The sequence below is a fragment of the Scardinius erythrophthalmus genome, assembly GCF_964197995.2.
Source record: "Scardinius erythrophthalmus genome assembly, chromosome: 6".
In the NCBI taxonomy this organism is placed as follows: domain Eukaryota; kingdom Metazoa; phylum Chordata; class Actinopteri; order Cypriniformes; family Leuciscidae; genus Scardinius; species Scardinius erythrophthalmus.
This window is the reverse complement of record NC_138226.1, coordinates 44,787,560-44,813,898: the sequence shown is the minus strand read 5'-3', so window position 1 is coordinate 44,813,898 and position 26,339 is coordinate 44,787,560.

Here is a 26,339-nt window from a genome sequence, read left to right as displayed (position 1 = left end):
TGGTTCAGTGGTAGAATTCTCGCCTGCCACGCGGGAGACCCGGGTCCGATTCCCGGCCAATGCAGAAATTGACTTCTGGTCTGCCAGAGGTCTGGTTCTTTAAAGTTTTATCATGTCACGTCTGCTAATCCATATAACTGATGGCATTTGTAAGCTCAAGGGCAATAACCTGCCATTATGAATTTCTCATCATTGTGCAGCCCCATATTATGTACCCCTCGTAAAAAGGGTTTTTACTCAAGATCAATAAATGTTCCCCATCTTCCATCTCTTACCAGGAAGCATACCTTCGCTCCCTGTTCGTATCGATCACACAGGGGCGTGTCTTTTCGAGGAGGCCAAGCATTGGTGGTTCAGTGGTAGAATTCTCGCCTGCCACGCGGGAGACCCGGGTCCGATTCCCGGCCAATGCAGAAATTGACTTCTGGTCTGCCAGAGGTCTGGTTCTTTAAAGTTGAATCATGTCACTTCTGCTAATCCGTATAACTGATGGCATTTGTAAGCTCAAGGGCAATAACCCGCCATTATGAATTTTGTCATCATTGTGCAGCCACATATTATAAGCCCCTCGTGAAAGAGGTTTTTACTCAAGATCAATAAATGTTCCCCATCTTCCATCTCTTACCAGGAAGCATACCTTCGCTCCCTGTTCGTATCGATCACACAGGGGCGTGTCTTTTCGAGGAGGCCAAGCATTGGTGGTTCAGTGGTAGAATTCTCGCCTGCCACGCGGGAGACCCGGGTCCGATTCCCGGCCAATGCAGAAATTGACTTCTGGTCTGCCAGAGGTCTGGTTCTTTAAAGTTGTATCATGTCACGTCTGCTAATCCATATAACTGATGGCATTTGTAAGCTCAAGGGCAATAACCTGCCATTATGAATTTCTCATCATTGTGCAGCCCCATATTATGTACCCCTCGTAAAAAGGGTTTTTACTCAAGATCAATAAATGTTCCCCATCTTCCATCTCTTACCAGGAAGCATACCTTCGCTCCCTGTTCGTATCGATCACACAGGGGCGTGTCTTTTCGAGGAGGCCGAGCATTGGTGGTTCAGTGGTAGAATTCTCGCCTGCCACGCGGGAGACCCGGGTCCGATTCCCGGCCAATGCAGAAAATGACTTCTGGTCTGCCAGAGGTCTGGTTCTTTAAAGTTGAATCATGTCACTTCTGCTAATCCGTATAACTGATGGCATTTGTAAGCTCAAGGGCAATAACCCGCCATTATGAATTTTGTCATCATTGTGCAGCCACATATTATAAGCCCCTCGTGAAAGAGGTTTTTACTCAAGATCAATAAATGTTCCCCATCTTCCATCTCTTACCAGGAAGCATACCTTCGCTCCCTGTTCGTATCGATCACACAGGGGCGTGTCTTTTCGAGGAGGCCAAGCATTGGTGGTTCAGTGGTAGAATTCTCGCCTGCCACGCGGGAGACCCGGGTCTGATTCCCGGCCAATGCAGAAATTGACTTCTGGTCTGCCAGAGGTCTGGTTCTTTAAAGTTTTATCATGTCACGTCTGCTAATCCATATAACTGATGGCATTTGTAAGCTCAAGGGCAATAACCTGCCATTATGAATTTCTCATCATTGTGCAGCCCCATATTATGTACCCCTCGTAAAAAGGGTTTTTACTCAAGATCAATAAATGTTCCCCATCTTCCATCTCTTACCAGGAAGCATACCTTCACTGCCTGTTCGTATCGATCACACAGGGGCGTGTCTTTTCGAGGCGGCCAAGCATTGGTGGTTCAGTGGTAGAATTCTCGCCTGCCACGCGGGAGACCCGGGTCCGATTCCCGGCCAATGCAGAAATTGACTTCTGGTCTGCCAGAGGTCTGGTTCTTTAAAGTTGTATCATGTCACGTCTGCTAATCCATATAACTGATGGCATTTGTAAGCTCAAGGGCAATAACCTGCCATTATGAATTTCTCATCATTGTGCAGCCCCATATTATGTACCCCTCGTAAAAAGGGTTTTTACTCAAGATCAATAAATGTTCCCCATCTTCCATCTCTTACCAGGAAGCATACCTTCGCTCCCTGTTCGTATCGATCACACAGGGGCGTGTCTTTTCGAGGAGGCCAAGCATTGGTGGTTCAGTGGTAGAATTCTCGCCTGCCACGCGGGAGACCGGGGTCCGATTCCCGGCCAATGCAGAAATTGACTTCTGGTCTGCCAGAGGTCTGGTTCTTTAAAGTTGAATCATGTCACTTCTGCTAATCCGTATAACTGATGGCATTTGTAAGCTCAAGGGCAATAACCCGCCATTATGAATTTTGTCATCATTGTGCAGCCACATATTATAAGCCCCTCGTGAAAGAGGTTTTTACTCAAGATCAATAAATGTTCCCCATCTTCCATCTCTTACCAGGAAGCATACCTTCGCTCCCTGTTCGTATCGATCACACAGGGGCGTGTCTTTTCGAGGAGGCCAAGCATTGGTGGTTCAGTGGTAGAATTCTCGCCTGCCACGCGGGAGACCCGGGTCCGATTCCCGGCCAATGCAGAAATTGACTTCTGGTCTGCCAGAGGTCTGGTTCTTTAAAGTTTTATCATGTCACGTCTGCTAATCCATATAACTGATGGCATTTGTAAGCTCAAGGGCAATAACCTGCCATTATGAATTTCTCATCATTGTGCAGCCCCATATTATGTACCCCTCGTAAAAAGGGTTTTTACTCAAGATCAATAAATGTTCCCCATCTTCCATCTCTTACCAGGAAGCATACCTTCACTGCCTGTTCGTATCGATCACACAGGGGCGTGTCTTTTCGAGGCAGCCAAGCATTGGTGGTTCAGTGGTAGAATTCTCGCCTGCCACGCGGTAGACCCGTGTCCGATTCCCGGCCAATGCAGAAATTGACTTCTGGTCTGCCAGAGGTCTGCTTCTTTAAAGTTGTATCATGTCACTTCTGCTAATCCGTATAACTGATGGCATTTGTAAGCTCAAGGGCAATAACCCGCCATTATGAATTTTGTCATCATTGTGCAGCCACATATTATAAGCCCCTCGTGAAAGAGGTTTTTACTCAAGATCAATAAATGTTCCCCATCTTCCATCTCTTACCAGGAAGCATACCTTCGCTCCCTGTTCGTATCGATCACACAGGGGCGTGTCTTCTCGAGGAGGCCAAGCATTGGTGGTTCAGTGGTAGAATTCTCGCCTGCCACGCAGGAGACCCGGGTCCGATTCCCGGCCAATGCAGAAATTGACTTCTGGTCTGCCAGAGGTCTGGTTCTTTAAAGTTTTATCATGTCACGTCTGCTAATCCATATAACTGATGGCATTTGTAAGCTCAAGGGCAATAACCTGCCATTATGAATTTCTCATCATTGTGCAGCCCCATATTATGTACCCCTCGTAAAAAGGGTTTTTACTCAAGATCAATAAATGTTCCCCATCTTCCATCTCTTACCAGGAAGCATACCTTCGCTCCCTGTTCGTATCGATCACACAGGGGCGTGTCTTTTCGAGGAGGCCAAGCATTGGTGGTTCAGTGGTAGAATTCTCGCCTGCCACGCGGGAGACCCGGGTCCGATTCCCGGCCAATGCAGAAATTGACTTCTGGTCTGCCAGAGGTCTGGTTCTTTAAAGTTGAATCATGTCACTTCTGCTAATCCGTATAACTGATGGCATTTGTAAGCTCAAGGGCAATAACCCGCCATTATGAATTTTGTCATCATTGTGCAGCCACATATTATAAGCCCCTCGTGAAAGAGGTTTTTACTCAAGATCAATAAATGTTCCCCATCTTCCATCTCTTACCAGGAAGCATACCTTCGCTCCCTGTTCGTATCGATCACACAGGGGCGTGTCTTTTCGAGGAGGCCAAGCATTGGTGGTTCAGTGGTAGAATTCTCGCCTGCCACGCGGGAGACCCGGGTCCGATTCCCGGCCAATGCAGAAATTGACTTCTGGTCTGCCAGAGGTCTGGTTCTTTAAAGTTGTATCATGTCACGTCTGCTAATCCATATAACTGATGGCATTTGTAAGCTCAAGGGCAATAACCTGCCATTATGAATTTCTCATCATTGTGCAGCCCCATATTATGTACCCCTCGTAAAAAGGGTTTTTACTCAAGATCAATAAATGTTCCCCATCTTCCATCTCTTACCAGGAAGCATACCTTCACTGCCTGTTCGTATCGATCACACAGGGGCGTGTCTTTTCGAGGCAGCCAAGCATTGGTGGTTCAGTGGTAGAATTCTCGCCTGCCACGCGGTAGACCCGTGTCCGATTCCCGGCCAATGCAGAAATTGACTTCTGGTCTGCCAGAGGTCTGGTTCTTTAAAGTTGTATCATGTCACTTCTGCTAATCCGTATAACTGATGGCATTTGTAAGCTCAAGGGCAATAACCCGCCATTATGAATTTTGTCATCATTGTGCAGCCACATATTATAAGCCCCTCGTGAAAGAGGTTTTTACTCAAGATCAATAAATGTTCCCCATCTTCCATCTCTTACCAGGAAGCATACCTTCACTCCCTGTTCGTATCGATCACACAGGGGCGTGTCTTTTCGAGGAGGCCAAGCATTGGTGGTTCAGTGGTAGAATTCTCGCCTGCCACGCGGGAGACCCGGGTCCGATTCCCGGCCAATGCAGAAATTGACTTCTGCTCTGCCAGAGGTCTGGTTCTTTAAAGTTTTATCATGTCACGTCTGCTAATCCATATAACTGATGGCATTTGTAAGCTCAAGGGCAATAACCTGCCATTATGAATTTCTCATCATTGTGCAGCCCCATATTATGTACCCCTCGTAAAAAGGGTTTTTACTCAAGATCAATAAATGTTCCCCATCTTCCATCTCTTACCAGGAAGCATACCTTCACTGCCTGTTCGTATCGATCACACAGGGGCGTGTCTTTTCGAGGCGGCCAAGCATTGGTGGTTCAGTGGTAGAATTCTCGCCTGCCACGCGGGAGACCCGGGTCCGATTCCCGGCCAATGCAGAAATTGACTTCTGGTCTGCCAGAGGTCTGGTTCTTTAAAGTTGTATCATGTCACTTCTGCTAATCCGTATAACTGATGGCATTTGTAAGCTCAAGGGCAATAACCCGCCATTATGAATTTTGTCATCATTGTGCAGCCACATATTATAAGCCCCTCGTGAAAGAGGTTTTTACTCAAGATCAATAAATGTTCCCCATCTTCCATCTCTTACCAGGAAGCATACCTTCGCTCCCTGTTCGTATCGATCACACAGGGGCGTGTCTTCTCGAGGAGGCCAAGCATTGGTGGTTCAGTGGTAGAATTCTCGCCTGCCACGCGGGAGACCCGGGTCCGATTCCCGGCCAATGCAGAAATTGACTTCTGGTCTGCCAGAGGTCTGGTTCTTTAAAGTTGTATCATGTCACGTCTGCTAATCCATATAACTGATGGCATTTGTAAGCTCAAGGGCAATAACCTGCCATTATGAATTTCTCATCATTGTGCAGCCCCATATTATGTACCCCTCGTAAAAAGGGTTTTTACTCAAGATCAATAAATATTCCCCATCTTCCATCTCTTACCAGGAAGCATACCTTCGCTCCCTGTTCGTATCGATCACACAGGGGCGTGTCTTTTCGAGGAGGCCAAGCATTGGTGGTTCAGTGGTAGAATTCTCGCCTGCCACGCGGGAGACCCGGGTCCGATTCCCGGCCAATGCAGAAATTGACTTCTGGTCTGCCAGAGGTCTGGTTCTTTAAAGTTGAATCATGTCACTTCTGCTAATCCGTATAACTGATGGCATTTGTAAGCTCAAGGGCAATAACCCGCCATTATGAATTTTGTCATCATTGTGCAGCCACATATTATAAGCCCCTCGTGAAAGAGGTTTTTACTCAAGATCAATAAATGTTCCCCATCTTCCATCTCTTACCAGGAAGCATACCTTCGCTCCCTGTTCGTATCGATCACACAGGGGCGTGTCTTTTCGAGGAGGCCAAGCATTGGTGGTTCAGTGGTAGAATTCTCGCCTGCCACGCGGGAGACCCGGGTCCGATTCCCGGCCAATGCAGAAATTGACTTCTGCTCTGCCAGAGGTCTGGTTCTTTAAAGTTTTATCATGTCACGTCTGCTAATCCATATAACTGATGGCATTTGTAAGCTCAAGGGCAATAACCTGCCATTATGAATTTCTCATCATTGTGCAGCCCCATATTATGTACCCCTCGTAAAAAGGGTTTTTACTCAAGATCAATAAATGTTCCCCATCTTCCATCTCTTACCAGGAAGCATACCTTCGCTCCCTGTTCGTATCGATCACACAGGGGCGTGTCTTTTCGAGGAGGCCGAGCATTGGTGGTTCAGTGGTAGAATTCTCGCCTGCCACGCGGGAGACCCGGGTCCGATTCCCGGCCAATGCAGAAAATGACTTCTGGTCTGCCAGAGGTCTGGTTCTTTAAAGTTGAATCATGTCACTTCTGCTAATCCGTATAACTGATGGCATTTGTAAGCTCAAGGGCAATAACCCGCCATTATGAATTTTGTCATCATTGTGCAGCCACATATTATAAGCCCCTCGTGAAAGAGGTTTTTACTCAAGATCAATAAATGTTCCCCATCTTCCATCTCTTACCAGGAAGCATACCTTCGCTCCCTGTTCGTATCGATCACACAGGGGCGTGTCTTTTCGAGGAGGCCAAGCATTGGTGGTTCAGTGGTAGAATTCTCGCCTGCCACGCGGGAGACCCGGGTCTGATTCCCGGCCAATGCAGAAATTGACTTCTGGTCTGCCAGAGGTCTGGTTCTTTAAAGTTTTATCATGTCACGTCTGCTAATCCATATAACTGATGGCATTTGTAAGCTCAAGGGCAATAACCTGCCATTATGAATTTCTCATCATTGTGCAGCCCCATATTATGTACCCCTCGTAAAAAGGGTTTTTACTCAAGATCAATAAATGTTCCCCATCTTCCATCTCTTACCAGGAAGCATACCTTCACTGCCTGTTCGTATCGATCACACAGGGGCGTGTCTTTTCGAGGCGGCCAAGCATTGGTGGTTCAGTGGTAGAATTCTCGCCTGCCACGCGGGAGACCCGGGTCCGATTCCCGGCCAATGCAGAAATTGACTTCTGGTCTGCCAGAGGTCTGGTTCTTTAAAGTTGTATCATGTCACGTCTGCTAATCCATATAACTGATGGCATTTGTAAGCTCAAGGGCAATAACCTGCCATTATGAATTTCTCATCATTGTGCAGCCCCATATTATGTACCCCTCGTAAAAAGGGTTTTTACTCAAGATCAATAAATGTTCCCCATCTTCCATCTCTTACCAGGAAGCATACCTTCGCTCCCTGTTCGTATCGATCACACAGGGGCGTGTCTTTTCGAGGAGGCCAAGCATTGGTGGTTCAGTGGTAGAATTCTCGCCTGCCACGCGGGAGACCCGGGTCCGATTCCCGGCCAATGCAGAAATTGACTTCTGGTCTGCCAGAGGTCTGGTTCTTTAAAGTTGAATCATGTCACTTCTGCTAATCCGTATAACTGATGGCATTTGTAAGCTCAAGGGCAATAACCCGCCATTATGAATTTTGTCATCATTGTGCAGCCACATATTATAAGCCCCTCGTGAAAGAGGTTTTTACTCAAGATCAATAAATGTTCCCCATCTTCCATCTCTTACCAGGAAGCATACCTTCGCTCCCTGTTCGTATCGATCACACAGGGGCGTGTCTTTTCGAGGAGGCCAAGCATTGGTGGTTCAGTGGTAGAATTCTCGCCTGCCACGCGGGAGACCCGGGTCCGATTCCCGGCCAATGCAGAAATTGACTTCTGGTCTGCCAGAGGTCTGGTTCTTTAAAGTTTTATCATGTCACGTCTGCTAATCCATATAACTGATGGCATTTGTAAGCTCAAGGGCAATAACCTGCCATTATGAATTTCTCATCATTGTGCAGCCCCATATTATGTACCCCTCGTAAAAAGGGTTTTTACTCAAGATCAATAAATGTTCCCCATCTTCCATCTCTTACCAGGAAGCATACCTTCACTGCCTGTTCGTATCGATCACACAGGGGCGTGTCTTTTCGAGGCAGCCAAGCATTGGTGGTTCAGTGGTAGAATTCTCGCCTGCCACGCGGTAGACCCGTGTCCGATTCCCGGCCAATGCAGAAATTGACTTATGGTCTGCCAGAGGTCTGCTTCTTTAAAGTTGTATCATGTCACTTCTGCTAATCCGTATAACTGATGGCATTTGTAAGCTCAAGGGCAATAACCCGCCATTATGAATTTTGTCATCATTGTGCAGCCACATATTATAAGCCCCTCGTGAAAGAGGTTTTTACTCAAGATCAATAAATGTTCCCCATCTTCCATCTCTTACCAGGAAGCATACCTTCGCTCCCTGTTCGTATCGATCACACAGGGGCGTGTCTTCTCGAGGAGGCCAAGCATTGGTGGTTCAGTGGTAGAATTCTCGCCTGCCACGCAGGAGACCCGGGTCCGATTCCCGGCCAATGCAGAAATTGACTTCTGGTCTGCCAGAGGTCTGGTTCTTTAAAGTTTTATCATGTCACGTCTGCTAATCCATATAACTGATGGCATTTGTAAGCTCAAGGGCAATAACCTGCCATTATGAATTTCTCATCATTGTGCAGCCCCATATTATGTACCCCTCGTAAAAAGGGTTTTTACTCAAGATCAATAAATGTTCCCCATCTTCCATCTCTTACCAGGAAGCATACCTTCGCTCCCTGTTCGTATCGATCACACAGGGGCGTGTCTTTTCGAGGAGGCCAAGCATTGGTGGTTCAGTGGTAGAATTCTCGCCTGCCACGCGGGAGACCCGGGTCCGATTCCCGGCCAATGCAGAAATTGACTTCTGGTCTGCCAGAGGTCTGGTTCTTTAAAGTTGAATCATGTCACTTCTGCTAATCCGTATAACTGATGGCATTTGTAAGCTCAAGGGCAATAACCCGCCATTATGAATTTTGTCATCATTGTGCAGCCACATATTATAAGCCCCTCGTGAAAGAGGTTTTTACTCAAGATCAATAAATGTTCCCCATCTTCCATCTCTTACCAGGAAGCATACCTTCGCTCCCTGTTCGTATCGATCACACAGGGGCGTGTCTTTTCGAGGAGGCCAAGCATTGGTGGTTCAGTGGTAGAATTCTCGCCTGCCACGCGGGAGACCCGGGTCCGATTCCCGGCCAATGCAGAAATTGACTTCTGGTCTGCCAGAGGTCTGGTTCTTTAAAGTTGTATCATGTCACGTCTGCTAATCCATATAACTGATGGCATTTGTAAGCTCAAGGGCAATAACCTGCCATTATGAATTTCTCATCATTGTGCAGCCCCATATTATGTACCCCTCGTAAAAAGGGTTTTTACTCAAGATCAATAAATGTTCCCCATCTTCCATCTCTTACCAGGAAGCATACCTTCACTGCCTGTTCGTATCGATCACACAGGGGCGTGTCTTTTCGAGGCAGCCAAGCATTGGTGGTTCAGTGGTAGAATTCTCGCCTGCCACGCGGTAGACCCGTGTCCGATTCCCGGCCAATGCAGAAATTGACTTCTGGTCTGCCAGAGGTCTGGTTCTTTAAAGTTGTATCATGTCACTTCTGCTAATCCGTATAACTGATGGCATTTGTAAGCTCAAGGGCAATAACCCGCCATTATGAATTTTGTCATCATTGTGCAGCCACATATTATAAGCCCCTCGTGAAAGAGGTTTTTACTCAAGATCAATAAATGTTCCCCATCTTCCATCTCTTACCAGGAAGCATACCTTCACTCCCTGTTCGTATCGATCACACAGGGGCGTGTCTTTTCGAGGAGGCCAAGCATTGGTGGTTCAGTGGTAGAATTCTCGCCTGCCACGCGGGAGACCCGGGTCCGATTCCCGGCCAATGCAGAAATTGACTTCTGCTCTGCCAGAGGTCTGGTTCTTTAAAGTTTTATCATGTCACGTCTGCTAATCCATATAACTGATGGCATTTGTAAGCTCAAGGGCAATAACCTGCCATTATGAATTTCTCATCATTGTGCAGCCCCATATTATGTACCCCTCGTAAAAAGGGTTTTTACTCAAGATCAATAAATGTTCCCCATCTTCCATCTCTTACCAGGAAGCATACCTTCACTGCCTGTTCGTATCGATCACACAGGGGCGTGTCTTTTCGAGGCAGCCAAGCATTGGTGGTTCAGTGGTAGAATTCTCGCCTGCCACGCGGGAGACCCGGGTCCGATTCCCGGCCAATGCAGAAATTGACTTCTGGTCTGCCAGAGGTCTGGTTCTTTAAAGTTGTATCATGTCACGTCTGCTAATCCATATAACTGATGGCATTTGTAAGCTCAAGGGCAATAACCTGCCATTATGAATTTCTCATCATTGTGCAGCCCCATATTATGTACCCCTCGTAAAAAGGGTTTTTACTCAAGATCAATAAATGTTCCCCATCTTCCATCTCTTACCAGGAAGCATACCTTCACTGCCTGTTCGTATCGATCACACAGGGGCGTGTCTTTTCGAGGCGGCCAAGCATTGGTGGTTCAGTGGTAGAATTCTCGCCTGCCACGCGGGAGACCCGGGTCCGATTCCCGGCCAATGCAGAAATTGACTTCTGGTCTGCCAGAGGTCTGGTTCTTTAAAGTTGTATCATGTCACTTCTGCTAATCCGTATAACTGATGGCATTTGTAAGCTCAAGGGCAATAACCCGCCATTATGAATTTTGTCATCATTGTGCAGCCACATATTATAAGCCCCTCGTGAAAGAGGTTTTTACTCAAGATCAATAAATGTTCCCCATCTTCCATCTCTTACCAGGAAGCATACCTTCGCTCCCTGTTCGTATCGATCACACAGGGGCGTGTCTTCTCGAGGAGGCCAAGCATTGGTGGTTCAGTGGTAGAATTCTCGCCTGCCACGCGGTAGACCCGGGTCCGATTCCCGGCCAATGCAGAAATTGACTTCTGGTCTGCCAGAGGTCTGGTTCTTTAAAGTTGTATCATGTCACGTCTGCTAATCCATATAACTGATGGCATTTGTAAGCTCAAGGGCAATAACCTGCCATTATGAATTTCTCATCATTGTGCAGCCCCATATTATGTACCCCTCGTAAAAAGGGTTTTTACTCAAGATCAATAAATGTTCCCCATCTTCCATCTCTTACCAGGAAGCATACCTTCACTGCCTGTTCGTATCGATCACACAGGGGCGTGTCTTTTCGAGGCGGCCAAGCATTGGTGGTTCAGTGGTAGAATTCTCGCCTGCCACGCGGTAGACCCGTGTCCGATTCCCGGCCAATGCAGAAATTGACTTCTGGTCTGCCAGAGGTCTGGTTCTTTAAAGTTGTATCATGTCACTTCTGCTAATCCGTATAACTGATGGCATTTGTAAGCTCAAGGGCAATAACCCGCCATTATGAATTTTGTCATCATTGTGCAGCCACATATTATAAGCCCCTCGTGAAAGAGGTTTTTACTCAAGATCAATAAATGTTCCCCATCTTCCATCTCTTACCAGGAAGCATACCTTCGCTCCCTGTTCGTATCGATCACACAGGGGCGTGTCTTTTCGAGGAGGCCAAGCATTGGTGGTTCAGTGGTAGAATTCTCGCCTGCCACGCGGGAGACCCGGGTCCGATTCCCGGCCAATGCAGAAATTGACTTCTGGTCTGCCAGAGGTCTGGTTCTTTAAAGTTTTATCATGTCACGTCTGCTAATCCATATAACTGATGGCATTTGTAAGCTCAAGGGCAATAACCTGCCATTATGAATTTCTCATCATTGTGCAGCCCCATATTATGTACCCCTCGTAAAAAGGGTTTTTACTCAAGATCAATAAATGTTCCCCATCTTCCATCTCTTACCAGGAAGCATACCTTCGCTCCCTGTTCGTATCGATCACACAGGGGCGTGTCTTTTCGAGGAGGCCGAGCATTGGTGGTTCAGTGGTAGAATTCTCGCCTGCCACGCGGGAGACCCGGGTCCGATTCCCGGCCAATGCAGAAAATGACTTCTGGTCTGCCAGAGGTCTGGTTCTTTAAAGTTGAATCATGTCACTTCTGCTAATCCGTATAACTGATGGCATTTGTAAGCTCAAGGGCAATAACCCGCCATTATGAATTTTGTCATCATTGTGCAGCCACATATTATAAGCCCCTCGTGAAAGAGGTTTTTACTCAAGATCAATAAATGTTCCCCATCTTCCATCTCTTACCAGGAAGCATACCTTCGCTCCCTGTTCGTATCGATCACACAGGGGCGTGTCTTTTCGAGGAGGCCAAGCATTGGTGGTTCAGTGGTAGAATTCTCGCCTGCCACGCGGGAGACCCGGGTCTGATTCCCGGCCAATGCAGAAATTGACTTCTGGTCTGCCAGAGGTCTGGTTCTTTAAAGTTTTATCATGTCACGTCTGCTAATCCATATAACTGATGGCATTTGTAAGCTCAAGGGCAATAACCTGCCATTATGAATTTCTCATCATTGTGCAGCCCCATATTATGTACCCCTTGTAAAAAGGGTTTTTACTCAAGATCAATAAATGTTCCCCATCTTCCATCTCTTACCAGGAAGCATACCTTCACTGCCTGTTCGTATCGATCACACAGGGGCGTGTCTTTTCGAGGCGGCCAAGCATTGGTGGTTCAGTGGTAGAATTCTCGCCTGCCACGCGGGAGACCCGGGTCCGATTCCCGGCCAATGCAGAAATTGACTTCTGGTCTGCCAGAGGTCTGGTTCTTTAAAGTTGTATCATGTCACGTCTGCTAATCCATATAACTGATGGCATTTGTAAGCTCAAGGGCAATAACCTGCCATTATGAATTTCTCATCATTGTGCAGCCCCATATTATGTACCCCTCGTAAAAAGGGTTTTTACTCAAGATCAATAAATGTTCCCCATCTTCCATCTCTTACCAGGAAGCATACCTTCGCTCCCTGTTCGTATCGATCACACAGGGGCGTGTCTTTTCGAGGAGGCCAAGCATTGGTGGTTCAGTGGTAGAATTCTCGCCTGCCACGCGGGAGACCCGGGTCCGATTCCCGGCCAATGCAGAAATTGACTTCTGGTCTGCCAGAGGTCTGGTTCTTTAAAGTTGAATCATGTCACTTCTGCTAATCCGTATAACTGATGGCATTTGTAAGCTCAAGGGCAATAACCCGCCATTATGAATTTTGTCATCATTGTGCAGCCACATATTATAAGCCCCTCGTGAAAGAGGTTTTTACTCAAGATCAATAAATGTTCCCCATCTTCCATCTCTTACCAGGAAGCATACCTTCGCTCCCTGTTCGTATCGATCACACAGGGGCGTGTCTTTTCGAGGAGGCCAAGCATTGGTGGTTCAGTGGTAGAATTCTCGCCTGCCACGCGGGAGACCCGGGTCCGATTCCCGGCCAATGCAGAAATTGACTTCTGGTCTGCCAGAGGTCTGGTTCTTTAAAGTTTTATCATGTCACGTCTGCTAATCCATATAACTGATGGCATTTGTAAGCTCAAGGGCAATAACCTGCCATTATGAATTTCTCATCATTGTGCAGCCCCATATTATGTACCCCTCGTAAAAAGGGTTTTTACTCAAGATCAATAAATGTTCCCCATCTTCCATCTCTTACCAGGAAGCATACCTTCACTGCCTGTTCGTATCGATCACACAGGGGCGTGTCTTTTCGAGTCAGCCAAGCATTGGTGGTTCAGTGGTAGAATTCTCGCCTGCCACGCGGTAGACCCGTGTCCGATTCCCGGCCAATGCAGAAATTGACTTCTGGTCTGCCAGAGGTCTGCTTCTTTAAAGTTGTATCATGTCACTTCTGCTAATCCGTATAACTGATGGCATTTGTAAGCTCAAGGGCAATAACCCGCCATTATGAATTTTGTCATCATTGTGCAGCCACATATTATAAGCCCCTCGTGAAAGAGGTTTTTACTCAAGATCAATAAATGTTCCCCATCTTCCATCTCTTACCAGGAAGCATACCTTCGCTCCCTGTTCGTATCGATCACACAGGGGCGTGTCTTCTCGAGGAGGCCAAGCATTGGTGGTTCAGTGGTAGAATTCTCGCCTGCCACGCAGGAGACCCGGGTCCGATTCCCGGCCAATGCAGAAATTGACTTCTGGTCTGCCAGAGGTCTGGTTCTTTAAAGTTTTATCATGTCACGTCTGCTAATCCATATAACTGATGGCATTTGTAAGCTCAAGGGCAATAACCTGCCATTATGAATTTCTCATCATTGTGCAGCCCCATATTATGTACCCCTCGTAAAAAGGGTTTTTACTCAAGATCAATAAATGTTCCCCATCTTCCATCTCTTACCAGGAAGCATACCTTCGCTCCCTGTTCGTATCGATCACACAGGGGCGTGTCTTTTCGAGGAGGCCAAGCATTGGTGGTTCAGTGGTAGAATTCTCGCCTGCCACGCGGGAGACCCGGGTCCGATTCCCGGCCAATGCAGAAATTGACTTCTGGTCTGCCAGAGGTCTGGTTCTTTAAAGTTGAATCATGTCACTTCTGCTAATCCGTATAACTGATGGCATTTGTAAGCTCAAGGGCAATAACCCGCCATTATGAATTTTGTCATCATTGTGCAGCCACATATTATAAGCCCCTCGTGAAAGAGGTTTTTACTCAAGATCAATAAATGTTCCCCATCTTCCATCTCTTACCAGGAAGCATACCTTCGCTCCCTGTTCGTATCGATCACACAGGGGCGTGTCTTTTCGAGGAGGCCAAGCATTGGTGGTTCAGTGGTAGAATTCTCGCCTGCCACGCGGGAGACCCGGGTCCGATTCCCGGCCAATGCAGAAATTGACTTCTGGTCTGCCAGAGGTCTGGTTCTTTAAAGTTGTATCATGTCACGTCTGCTAATCCATATAACTGATGGCATTTGTAAGCTCAAGGGCAATAACCTGCCATTATGAATTTCTCATCATTGTGCAGCCCCATATTATGTACCCCTCGTAAAAAGGGTTTTTACTCAAGATCAATAAATGTTCCCCATCTTCCATCTCTTACCAGGAAGCATACCTTCACTGCCTGTTCGTATCGATCACACAGGGGCGTGTCTTTTCGAGGCAGCCAAGCATTGGTGGTTCAGTGGTAGAATTCTCGCCTGCCACGCGGTAGACCCGTGTCCGATTCCCGGCCAATGCAGAAATTGACTTCTGGTCTGCCAGAGGTCTGGTTCTTTAAAGTTGTATCATGTCACTTCTGCTAATCCGTATAACTGATGGCATTTGTAAGCTCAAGGGCAATAACCCGCCATTATGAATTTTGTCATCATTGTGCAGCCACATATTATAAGCCCCTCGTGAAAGAGGTTTTTACTCAAGATCAATAAATGTTCCCCATCTTCCATCTCTTACCAGGAAGCATACCTTCACTCCCTGTTCGTATCGATCACACAGGGGCGTGTCTTTTCGAGGAGGCCAAGCATTGGTGGTTCAGTGGTAGAATTCTCGCCTGCCACGCGGGAGACCCGGGTCCGATTCCCGGCCAATGCAGAAATTGACTTCTGCTCTGCCAGAGGTCTGGTTCTTTAAAGTTTTATCATGTCACGTCTGCTAATCCATATAACTGATGGCATTTGTAAGCTCAAGGGCAATAACCTGCCATTATGAATTTCTCATCATTGTGCAGCCCCATATTATGTACCCCTCGTAAAAAGGGTTTTTACTCAAGATCAATAAATGTTCCCCATCTTCCATCTCTTACCAGGAAGCATACCTTCACTGCCTGTTCGTATCGATCACACAGGGGCGTGTCTTTTCGAGGCAGCCAAGCATTGGTGGTTCAGTGGTAGAATTCTCGCCTGCCACGCGGGAGACCCGGGTCCGATTCCCGGCCAATGCAGAAATTGACTTCTGGTCTGCCAGAGGTCTGGTTCTTTAAAGTTGTATCATGTCACGTCTGCTAATCCATATAACTGATGGCATTTGTAAGCTCAAGGGCAATAACCTGCCATTATGAATTTCTCATCATTGTGCAGCCCCATATTATGTACCCCTCGTAAAAAGGGTTTTTACTCAAGATCAATAAATGTTCCCCATCTTCCATCTCTTACCAGGAAGCATACCTTCACTGCCTGTTCGTATCGATCACACAGGGGCGTGTCTTTTCGAGGCGGCCAAGCATTGGTGGTTCAGTGGTAGAATTCTCGCCTGCCACGCGGGAGACCCGGGTCCGATTCCCGGCCAATGCAGAAATTGACTTCTGGTCTGCCAGAGGTCTGGTTCTTTAAAGTTGTATCATGTCACTTCTGCTAATCCGTATAACTGATGGCATTTGTAAGCTCAAGGGCAATAACCCGCCATTATGAATTTTGTCATCATTGTGCAGCCACATATTATAAGCCCCTCGTGAAAGAGGTTTTTACTCAAGATCAATAAATGTTCCCCATCTTCCATCTCTTACCAGGAAGCATACCTTCGCTCCCTGTTCGTATCGATCACACAGGGGCGTGTCTTCTCGAGGAGGCCAAGCATTGGTGGTTCAGTGGTAGAATTCTCGCCTGCCACGCGGGAGACCCGGGTCCGATTCCCGGCCAATGCAGAAATTGACTTCTGGTCTGCCAGAGGTCTGGTTCTTTAAAGTTGTATCATGTCACGTCTGCTAATCCATATAACTGATGGCATTTGTAAGCTCAAGGGCAATAACCTGCCATTATGAATTTCTCATCATTGTGCAGCCCCATATTATGTACCCCTCGTAAAAAGGGTTTTTACTCAAGATCAATAAATGTTCCCCATCTTCCATCTCTTACCAGGAAGCATACCTTCACTGCCTGTTCGTATCGATCACACAGGGGCGTGTCTTTTCGAGGCGGCCAAGCATTGGTGGTTCAGTGGTAGAATTCTCGCCTGCCACGCGGTAGACCCGTGTCCGATTCCCGGCCAATGCAGAAATTGACTTCTGGTCTGCCAGAGGTCTGGTTCTTTAAAGTTGTATCATGTCACTTCTGCTAATCCGTATAACTGATGGCATTTGTAAGCTCAAGGGCAATAACCCGCCATTATGAATTTTGTCATCATTGTGCAGCCACATATTATAAGCCCCTCCTGAAAGAGGTTTTTACTCAAGATCAATAAATGTTCCCCATCTTCCATCTCTTACCAGGAAGCATACCTTCGCTCCCTGTTCGTATCGATCACACAGGGGCGTGTCTTTTCGAGGAGGCCAAGCATTGGTGGTTCAGTGGTAGAATTCTCGCCTGCCACGCGGGAGACCCGGGTCCGATTCCCGGCCAATGCAGAAATTGACTTCTGCTCTGCCAGAGGTCTGGTTCTTTAAAGTTTTATCATGTCACGTCTGCTAATCCATATAACTGATGGCATTTGTAAGCTCAAGGGCAATAACCTGCCATTATGAATTTCTCATCATTGTGCAGCCCCATATTATGTACCCCTCGTAAAAAGGGTTTTTACTCAAGATCAATAAATGTTCCCCATCTTCCATCTCTTACCAGGAAGCATACCTTCACTGCCTGTTCGTATCGATCACACAGGGGCGTGTCTTTTCGAGGCAGCCAAGCATTGGTGGTTCAGTGGTAGAATTCTCGCCTGCCACGCGGGAGACCCGGGTCCGATTCCCGGCCAATGCAGAAATTGACTTCTGGTCTGCCAGAGGTCTGGTTCTTTAAAGTTGTATCATGTCACTTCTGCTAATCCGTATAACTGATGGCATTTGTAAGCTCAAGGGCAATAACCCACCATTATGAATTTTGTCATCATTGTGCAGCCACATATTATAAGCCCCTCGTGAAAGAGGTTTTTACTCAAGATCAATAAATGTTCCCCATCTTCCATCTCTTACCAGGAAGCATACCTTCGCTCCCTGTTCGTATCGATCACACAGGGGCGTGTCTTCTCGAGGAGGCCAAGCATTGGTGGTTCAGTGGTAGAATTCTCGCCTGCCACGCGGGAGACCCGGGTCCGATTCCCGGCCAATGCAGAAATTGACTTCTGGTCTGCCAGAGGTTTGGTTCTTTAAAGTTGTATCATGTCACGTCTGCTAATCCATATAACTGATGGCATTTGTAAGCTCAAGGGCAATAACCTGCCATTATGAATTTCTCATCATTGTGCAGCCCCATATTATGTACCCCTCGTAAAAAGGGTTTTTACTCAAGATCAATAAATGTTCCCCATCTTCCATCTCTTACCAGGAAGCATACCTTCACTGCCTGTTCGTATCGATCACACAGGGGCGTGTCTTTTCGAGGCGGCCAAGCATTGGTGGTTCAGTGGTAGAATTCTCGCCTGCCACGCGGGAGACCCGGGTCCGATTCCCGGCCAATGCAGAAATTGACTTCTGGTCTGCCAGAGGTCTGGTTCTTTAAAGTTGTATCATGTCACTTCTGCTAATCCGTATAACTGATGGCATTTGTAAGCTCAAGGGCAATAACCTGCCATTATGAATTTCTCATCATTGTGCAGCCCCATATTATGTACCCCTCGTAAAAAGGGTTTTTACTCAAGATCAATAAATGTTCCCCATCTTCCATCTCTTACCAGGAAGCATACCTTCACTGCCTGTTCGTATCGATCACACAGGGGCGTGTCTTTTCGAGGCGGCCAAGCATTGGTGGTTCAGTGGTAGAATTCTCGCCTGCCACGCGGGAGACCCGGGTCCGATTCCCGGCCAATGCAGAAATTGACTTCTGGTCTGCCAGAGGTCTGGTTCTTTAAAGTTGTATCATGTCACTTCTGCTAATCCGTATAACTGATGGCATTTGTAAGCTCAAGGGCAATAACCCGCCATTATGAATTTTGTCATCATTGTGCAGCCACATATTATAAGCCCCTCGTGAAAGAGGTTTTTACTCAAGATCAATAAATGTTCCCCATCTTCCATCTCTTACCAGGAAGCATACCTTCGCTCCCTGTTCGTATCGATCACACAGGGGCGTGTCTTCTCGAGGAGGCCAAGCATTGGTGGTTCAGTGGTAGAATTCTCGCCTGCCACGCGGGAGACCCGGGTCCGATTCCCGGCCAATGCAGAAATTGACTTCTGGTCTGCCAGAGGTCTGGTTCTTTAAAGTTTTATCATGTCACGTCTGCTAATCCATATAACTGATGGCATTTGTAAGCTCAAGGGCAATAACCTGCCATTATGAATTTCTCATCATTGTGCAGCCCCATATTATGTACCCCTCGTAAAAAGGGTTTTTACTCAAGATCAATAAATGTTCCCCATCTTCCATCTCTTACCAGGAAGCATACCTTCGCTCCCTGTTCGTATCGATCACACAGGGGCGTGTCTTTTCGAGGAGGCCAAGCATTGGTGGTTCAGTGGTAGAATTCTCGCCTGCCACGCGGGACACCCGGGTCCGATTCCCGGCCAATGCAGAAATTGACTTCTGGTCTGCCAGAGGTCTGGTTCTTTAAAGTTGTATCATGTCACTTCTGCTAATCCGTATAACTGATGGCATTTGTAAGCTCAAGGGCAATAACCCGCCATTATGAATTTTGTCATCATTGTGCAGCCACATATTATAAGCCCCTCGTGAAAGAGGTTTTTACTCAAGATCAATAAATGTTCCCCATCTTCCATCTCTTACCAGGAAGCATACCTTCGCTCCCTGTTCGTATCGATCACACAGGGGCGTGTCTTTTCGAGGAGGCCAAGCATTGGTGGTTCAGTGGTAGAATTCTCGCCTGCCACGCGGGAGACCCGGGTCCGATTCCCGGCCAATGCAGAAATTGACTTCTGGTCTGCCAGAGGTCTGGTTCTTTAAAGTTGAATCATGTCACTTCTGCTAATCCGTATAACTGATGGCATTTGTAAGCTCAAGGGCAATAACCCGCCATTATGAATTTTGTCATCATTGTGCAGCCACATATTAAAAGCCCCTCGTGAAAGAGGTTTTTACTCAAGATCAATAAATGTTCCCCATCTTCCATCTCTTACCAGGAAGCATACCTTCGCTCCCTGTTCGTATCGATCACACAGGGGCGTGTCTTTTCGAGGAGGCCAAGCATTGGTGGTTCAGTGGTAGAATTCTCGCCTGCCACGCGGGAGACCCGGGTCCGATTCCCGGCCAATGCAGAAATTGACTTCTGGTCTGCCAGAGGTCTGGTTCTTTAAAGTTTTATCATGTCACGTCTGCTAATCCATATAACTGATGGCATTTGTAAGCTCAAGGGCAATAACCTGCCATTATGAATTTCTCATCATTGTGCAGCCCCATATTATGTACCCCTCGTAAAAAGGGTTTTTACTCAAGATCAATAAATGTTCCCCATCTTCCATCTCTTACCAGGAAGCATACCTTCACTGCCTGTTCGTATCGATCACACAGGGGCGTGTCTTTTCGAGTCAGCCAAGCATTGGTGGTTCAGTAGTAGAATTCTCGCCTGCCACGCGGTAGACCCGTGTCCGATTCCCGGCCAATGCAGAAATTGACTTCTGGTCTGCCAGAGGTCTGGTTCTTTAAAGTTGTATCATGTCACTTCTGCTAATCCGTATAACTGATGGCATTTGTAAGCTCAAGGGCAATAACCCGCCATTATGAATTTTGTCATCATTGTGCAGCCACATATTATAAGCCCCTCGTGAAAGAGGTTTTTACTCAAGATCAATAAATGTTCCCCATCTTCCATCTCTTACCAGGAAGCATACCTTCACTCCCTGTTCGTATCGATCACACAGGGGCGTGTCTTTTCGAGGAGGCCAAGCATTGGTGGTTCAGTGGTAGAATTCTCGCCTGCCACGCGGGAGACCCGGGTCCGATTCCCGGCCAATGCAGAAATTGACTTCTGCTCTGCCAGAGGTCTGGTTCTTTAAAGTTTTATCATGTCACGTCTGCTAATCCATATAACTGATGGCATTTGTAAGCTCAAGGGCAATAACCTGCCATTATGAATTTCTCATCATTGTGCAGCCCCATATTATGTACCCCTCGTAAAAAGGGTTTTTACTCAAGATCAATAAATGTTCCCCATCTTCCATCTCTTACCAGGAAGCATACCTTCACTGCCTGTTCGTATCGATCACACAGGGGCGTGTCTTTTCGAGGCGGCCAAGCATTGGTGGTTCAGTGGTAGAATTCTCGCCTGCCACGCGGGAGACCCGGGTCCGATTCCCGGCCAATGCATAAACTGTGTGCCACAGGTCTGGTTCTTTATACCCTTGTAATGTCACTCCTGCTAATCCATATAACTGATGGCATTTGTAAGATCAAGGGTAATAACAAGCCATTATGAATTTTGTCATCATTGTGCAGCCACATATTATAAGCCCCTCGTGAAAGAGGTTTTTACTCAAGATCAATAAATGTTCCCCATCTTCCATCTCTTACTAGGAAGCATACCTTCACTCCCTGTTCGTATCGATCACACAGGGGCGTGTCTTTTCAAGGAGGCCAAGCATTGGTGGTTCAGTGGTAGAATTCTCGCCTGCCACGCGGGAGACCCGGGTCCGATTCCCGGCCAATGCAGAAATTGACTTCTGGTCTGGTTCTTTAAAGTTTTATCATGTCACTTCTGCTAATCCGTATAACTGATGGCATTTGTAAGCTCAAGGGCAATAACCCGCCATTATGAATTTCTCATCATTGTGCAGCCCCATATTATGTACCCCTTGTAAAAAGGGTTTTTACTCAAGATCAATAAATGTTCCCCATCTTCCATCTCTTACCAGGAAGCATACCTTCACTCTCTGTTCGTATCGATCACACAGGGGCGTGTCTTTTCGAGGAGGCCAAGCATTGGTGGTTCAGTGGTAGAATTCTCGCCTGCCACGCGGGAGACCCGGGTCCGATTCCCGGCCAATGCAGAAATTGACTTCTGGTCTGCCAGAGGTCTGGTTCTTTAAAGTTTTATCATGTCACTTCTGCTAATCCGTATAACTGATGGCATTTGTAAGCTCAAGGGCAATAACCTGCCATTATGAATTTATCATCATTGTGCAGCCCCATATTATGTACCCCTCGTAAAAAGGGTTTTTACTCAAGATCAATAAATGTTCCCCATCTTCCATCTCTTACCAGGAAGCATACCTTCGCCCCCTGTTCGTATCGATCACACAGGGGCGTGTCTTTTCGAGGAGGCCAAGCATTGGTGGTTCAGTGGTAGAATTCTCGCCTGCCACGCGGGAGACCCGGGTCCGATTCCCGGCCAATGCAGAAATTGACTTCTGGTCTGCCAGAGGTCTGGTTCTTTAAAGTTTTATCATGTCACTTCTGCTAATCCGTATAACTGATGGCATTTGTAAGCTCAAGGGCAATAACCTGCCATTATGAATTTCTCATCATTGTGCAGCCCCATATTATGTACCCCTCGTAAAAAGGGTTTTTAATCAAGATCAATAAATGTTCCTCATCTTCCATCTCTTACCAGGAAGCATACCTTCGCTCCCTGTTCGTATCGATCACACAGGGGCGTGTCTTTTCGAGGAGGCCAAGCATTGGTGGTTCAGTGGTAGAAATCTCGCCTGCCACGCGGGAGACCCGGGTCCGATTCCCGGCCAATGCAGAAATTGACTTCTGGTCTGCCAGAGGTCTGGTCCTTTAAAGTTTTATCATGTCACTTCTGCTAATCCGTATAACTGATGGCATTTGTAAGCTCAAGGGCAATAACCCGCCATTATGAATTTCTCATCATTGTGCAGCCCCATATTATGTACCCCTTGTAAAAAGGGTTTTTACTCAAGATCATTAAATGTTCCCCATCTTCCATCTCTTACCAGGAAGCATACCTTCGCTCCCTGTTCGTATCGATCACACAGGGGCGTGTCTTTTCGAGGAGTCCAAGCATTGGTGGTTCATTGGTAGAATTCTCGCCTCCCATGCGGGAGACCCGGGTCCGATTCCCGGCCAATGCATAAACTGTATGCCACAGGTCTGGTTCTTTATACCCTTGTAATGTCACTCCTGCTAATCCATATAACTGATGGCATTTGTAAGATCAAGGGCAATAACAAGACATTATGAATTTTGTCATCATTGTGCAGCCACATATTATAAGCCCCTCGTGAAAGAGGTTTTTACTCAAGATCAATAAATGTTCCCCATCTTCCATCTCTTACCAGGAAGCATACCTTCACTCCCTGTTCGTATCGATCACACAGGGGCGTGTCTTTTCGAGGAGGCCAAGCATTGGTGGTTCAGTGGTAGAATTCTCGCCTGCCACGCGGGAGACCCGGGTCCGATTCCCGGCCAATGCAGAAATTGACTTCTGGTCTGCCAGAGGTCTGGTTCTTTAAAGTTTTATCATGTCACTTCTGCTAATCCGTATAACTGATGGCATTTGTAAGCTCAAGGGCAATAACCTGCCATTATGAATTTCTCATCATTGTGCAGCCCCATATTATGTACCCCTTGTAAAAAGGGTTTTTACTCAAGATCAATAAATGTTCCCCATCTTCCATCTCTTACCAGGAAGCATACCTTCACTCTCTGTTCGTATCGATCACACAGGGGCGTGTCTTTTCGAGGAGGCCAAGCATTGGTGGTTCAGTGGTAGAATTCTCGCCTGCCACGCGGGAGACCCGGGTCCGATTCCCGGCCAATGCAGAAATTGACTTCTGGTCTGCCAGAGGTCTGGTTCTTTAAAGTTTTATCATGTCACTTCTGCTAATCCGTATAACTGATGGCATTTGTAAGCTCAAGGGCAATAACCTGCCATTATGAATTTATCATCATTGTGCAGCCCCATATTATGTACCCCTTGTAAAAAGGGTTTTTACTCAAGATCATTAAATGTTCCCCATCTTCCATCTCTTACCAGGAAGCATACCTTCGCTCCCTGTTCGTATCGATCACACAGGGGCGTGTCTTTTCGAGGAGTCCAAGCATTGGTGGTTCATTGGTAGAATTCTCGCCTCCCATGCGGGAGACCCGGGTCCGATTCCCGGCCAATGCATAAACTGTATGCCACAGGTCTGGTTCTTTATACCCTTGTAATGTCACTCCTGCTAATCCATATAACTGATGGCATTTGTAAGATCAAGGGCAATAACAAGACATTATGAATTTTGTCATCATTGTGCAGCCACATATTATAAGCCCCTCGTGAAAGAGGTTTTTACTCAAGATCAATAAATGTTCCCCATCTTCCATCTCTTACCAGGAAGCATACCTTCACTCCCTGTTCGTATCGATCACACAGGGGCGTGTCTTTTCGAGGAGGCCAAGCATTGGTGGTTCAGTGGTAGAATTCTCGCCTGCCACGCGGGAGACCCGGGTCCGATTCCCGGCCAATGCAGAAATTGACTTCTGGTCTGCCAGAGGTCTGGTTCTTTAAAGTTGTATCATGTCACTTCTGCTAATCCGGATAACTGATGGCATTTGTAAGCTCAAGGGCAATAACCTGCCATTATGAATTTCTCATCATTGTGCAGCCCCATATTATGTACCCATCGTAAAAAGGGTTTTTACTCAAGATCAATAAATGTTCCCCATCTTCCATCTCTTACCAGGAAGCATACCTTCACTCCCTGTTCGTATCGATCACACAGGGGCGTGTCTTTTCGAGGAGGCCAAGCATTGGTGGTTCAGTGGTAGAATTCTCGCCTCCCATGCGGGAGACCCGGGTCCGATTCCCGGCCAATGCATAAACTGTGTGCCACAGGTCTGGTTCTTTATACCCTTGTAATGTCACTCCTGCTAATCCATATAACTGATGGCATTTGTAAGATCAAGGGCAATAACAAGCCATTATGAATTTTGTCATCATTGTGCAGCCACATATTATAAGCCCCTCGTGAAAGAGGTTTTTACTCAAGATCAATAAATGTTCCCCATCTTCCATCTCTTACCAGGAAGCATACCTTCGCCCCCTGTTCGTATCGATCACACAGGGGCGTGTCTTTTCGAGGAGGCCAAGCATTGGTGGTTCAGTGGTAGAATTCTCGCCTGCCACGCGGGAGACCCGGGTCCGATTCCCGGCCAATGCAGAAATTGACTTCTGGTCTGCCAGAGGTCTGGTTCTTTAAAGTTGTATCATGTCACTTCTGCTAATCCGTATAACTGATGGCATTTGTAAGCTCAAGGGCAATAACCTGCCATTATGAATTTCTCATCATTGTGCAGCCCCATATTATGTACCCCTCGTAAAAAGGGTTTTTACTCAAGATCAATAAATGTTCCCCATCTTCCATCTCTTACCAGGAAGCATACCTTTACTACCTGTTCGTATCGATCACACAGGGGCGTGTCTTTTCGAGGAGGCCAAGCATTGGTGGTTCAGTGGTAGAATTCTCGCCTGCCACGCGGGAGACCCGGGTCCGATTCCCGGCCAATGCAGAAATTGACTTCTGGTCTGCCAGAGGTCTGGTTCTTTAAAGTTGTATCATGTCACTTCTGCTAATCCGTATAACTGATGGCATTTGTAAGCTCAAGGGCAATAACCTGCCATTATGAATTTCTCATCATTGTGCAGCCCCATATTATGTACCCCTCGTAAAAAGGGTTTTTACTCAAGATCAATAAATGTTCCCCATCTTCCATCTCTTACCAGGAAGCATACCTTTACTACCTGTTCGTATCGATCACACAGGGGCGTGTCTTTTCGAGGAGGCCAAGCATTGGTGGTTCAGTGGTAGAATTCTCGCCTGCCACGCGGGAGACCCGGGTCCGATTCCCGGCCAATGCAGAAATTGACTTCTGGTCTGCCAGAGGTCTGGTTCTTTAAAGTTTTATCATGTCACTTCTGCTAATCCGTATAACTGATGGCATTTGTAAGCTCAAGGGCAATAACCTGCCATTATGAATTTATCATCATTGTGCAGCCCCATATTATGTACCCCTCGTAAAAAGGGTTTTTACTCAAGATCAATAAATGTTCCCCATCTTCCATCTCTTACCAGGAAGCATACCTTCGCTCCCTGTTCGTATCGATCACACAGGGGCGTGTCTTTTCGAGGAGTCCAAGCATTGGTGGTTCATTGGTAGAATTCTCGCCTCCCATGCGGGAGACCCGGGTCTGATTCCCGGCCAATGCATAAACTGTATGCCACAGGTCTGGTTCTTTATACCCTTGTAATGTCACTCCTGCTAATCCATATAACTGATGGCATTTGTAAGATCAAGGGCAATAACAAGCCATTATGAATTTTGTCATCATTGTGCAGCCACATATTATAAGCCCCTCGTGAAAGAGGTTTTTACTCAAGATCAATAAATGTTCCCCATCTTCCATCTTTTACCAGGAAGCATACCTTCGCTCCCTGTTCGTATCGATCACACAGGGGCGTGTCTTTTCGAGGAGGCCAAGCATTGGTGGTTCAGTGGTAGAATTCTCGCCTGCCACGCGGGAGACCCGGGTCCGATTCCCGGCCAATGCAAAAATTGACTTCTGGTCTGCCAGAGGTCTGGTTCTTTAAAGTTGTATCATGTCACTTCTGCTAATCCGTATAACTGATGGCATTTGTAAGCTCAAGGGCAATAACCTGTCATTATGAAT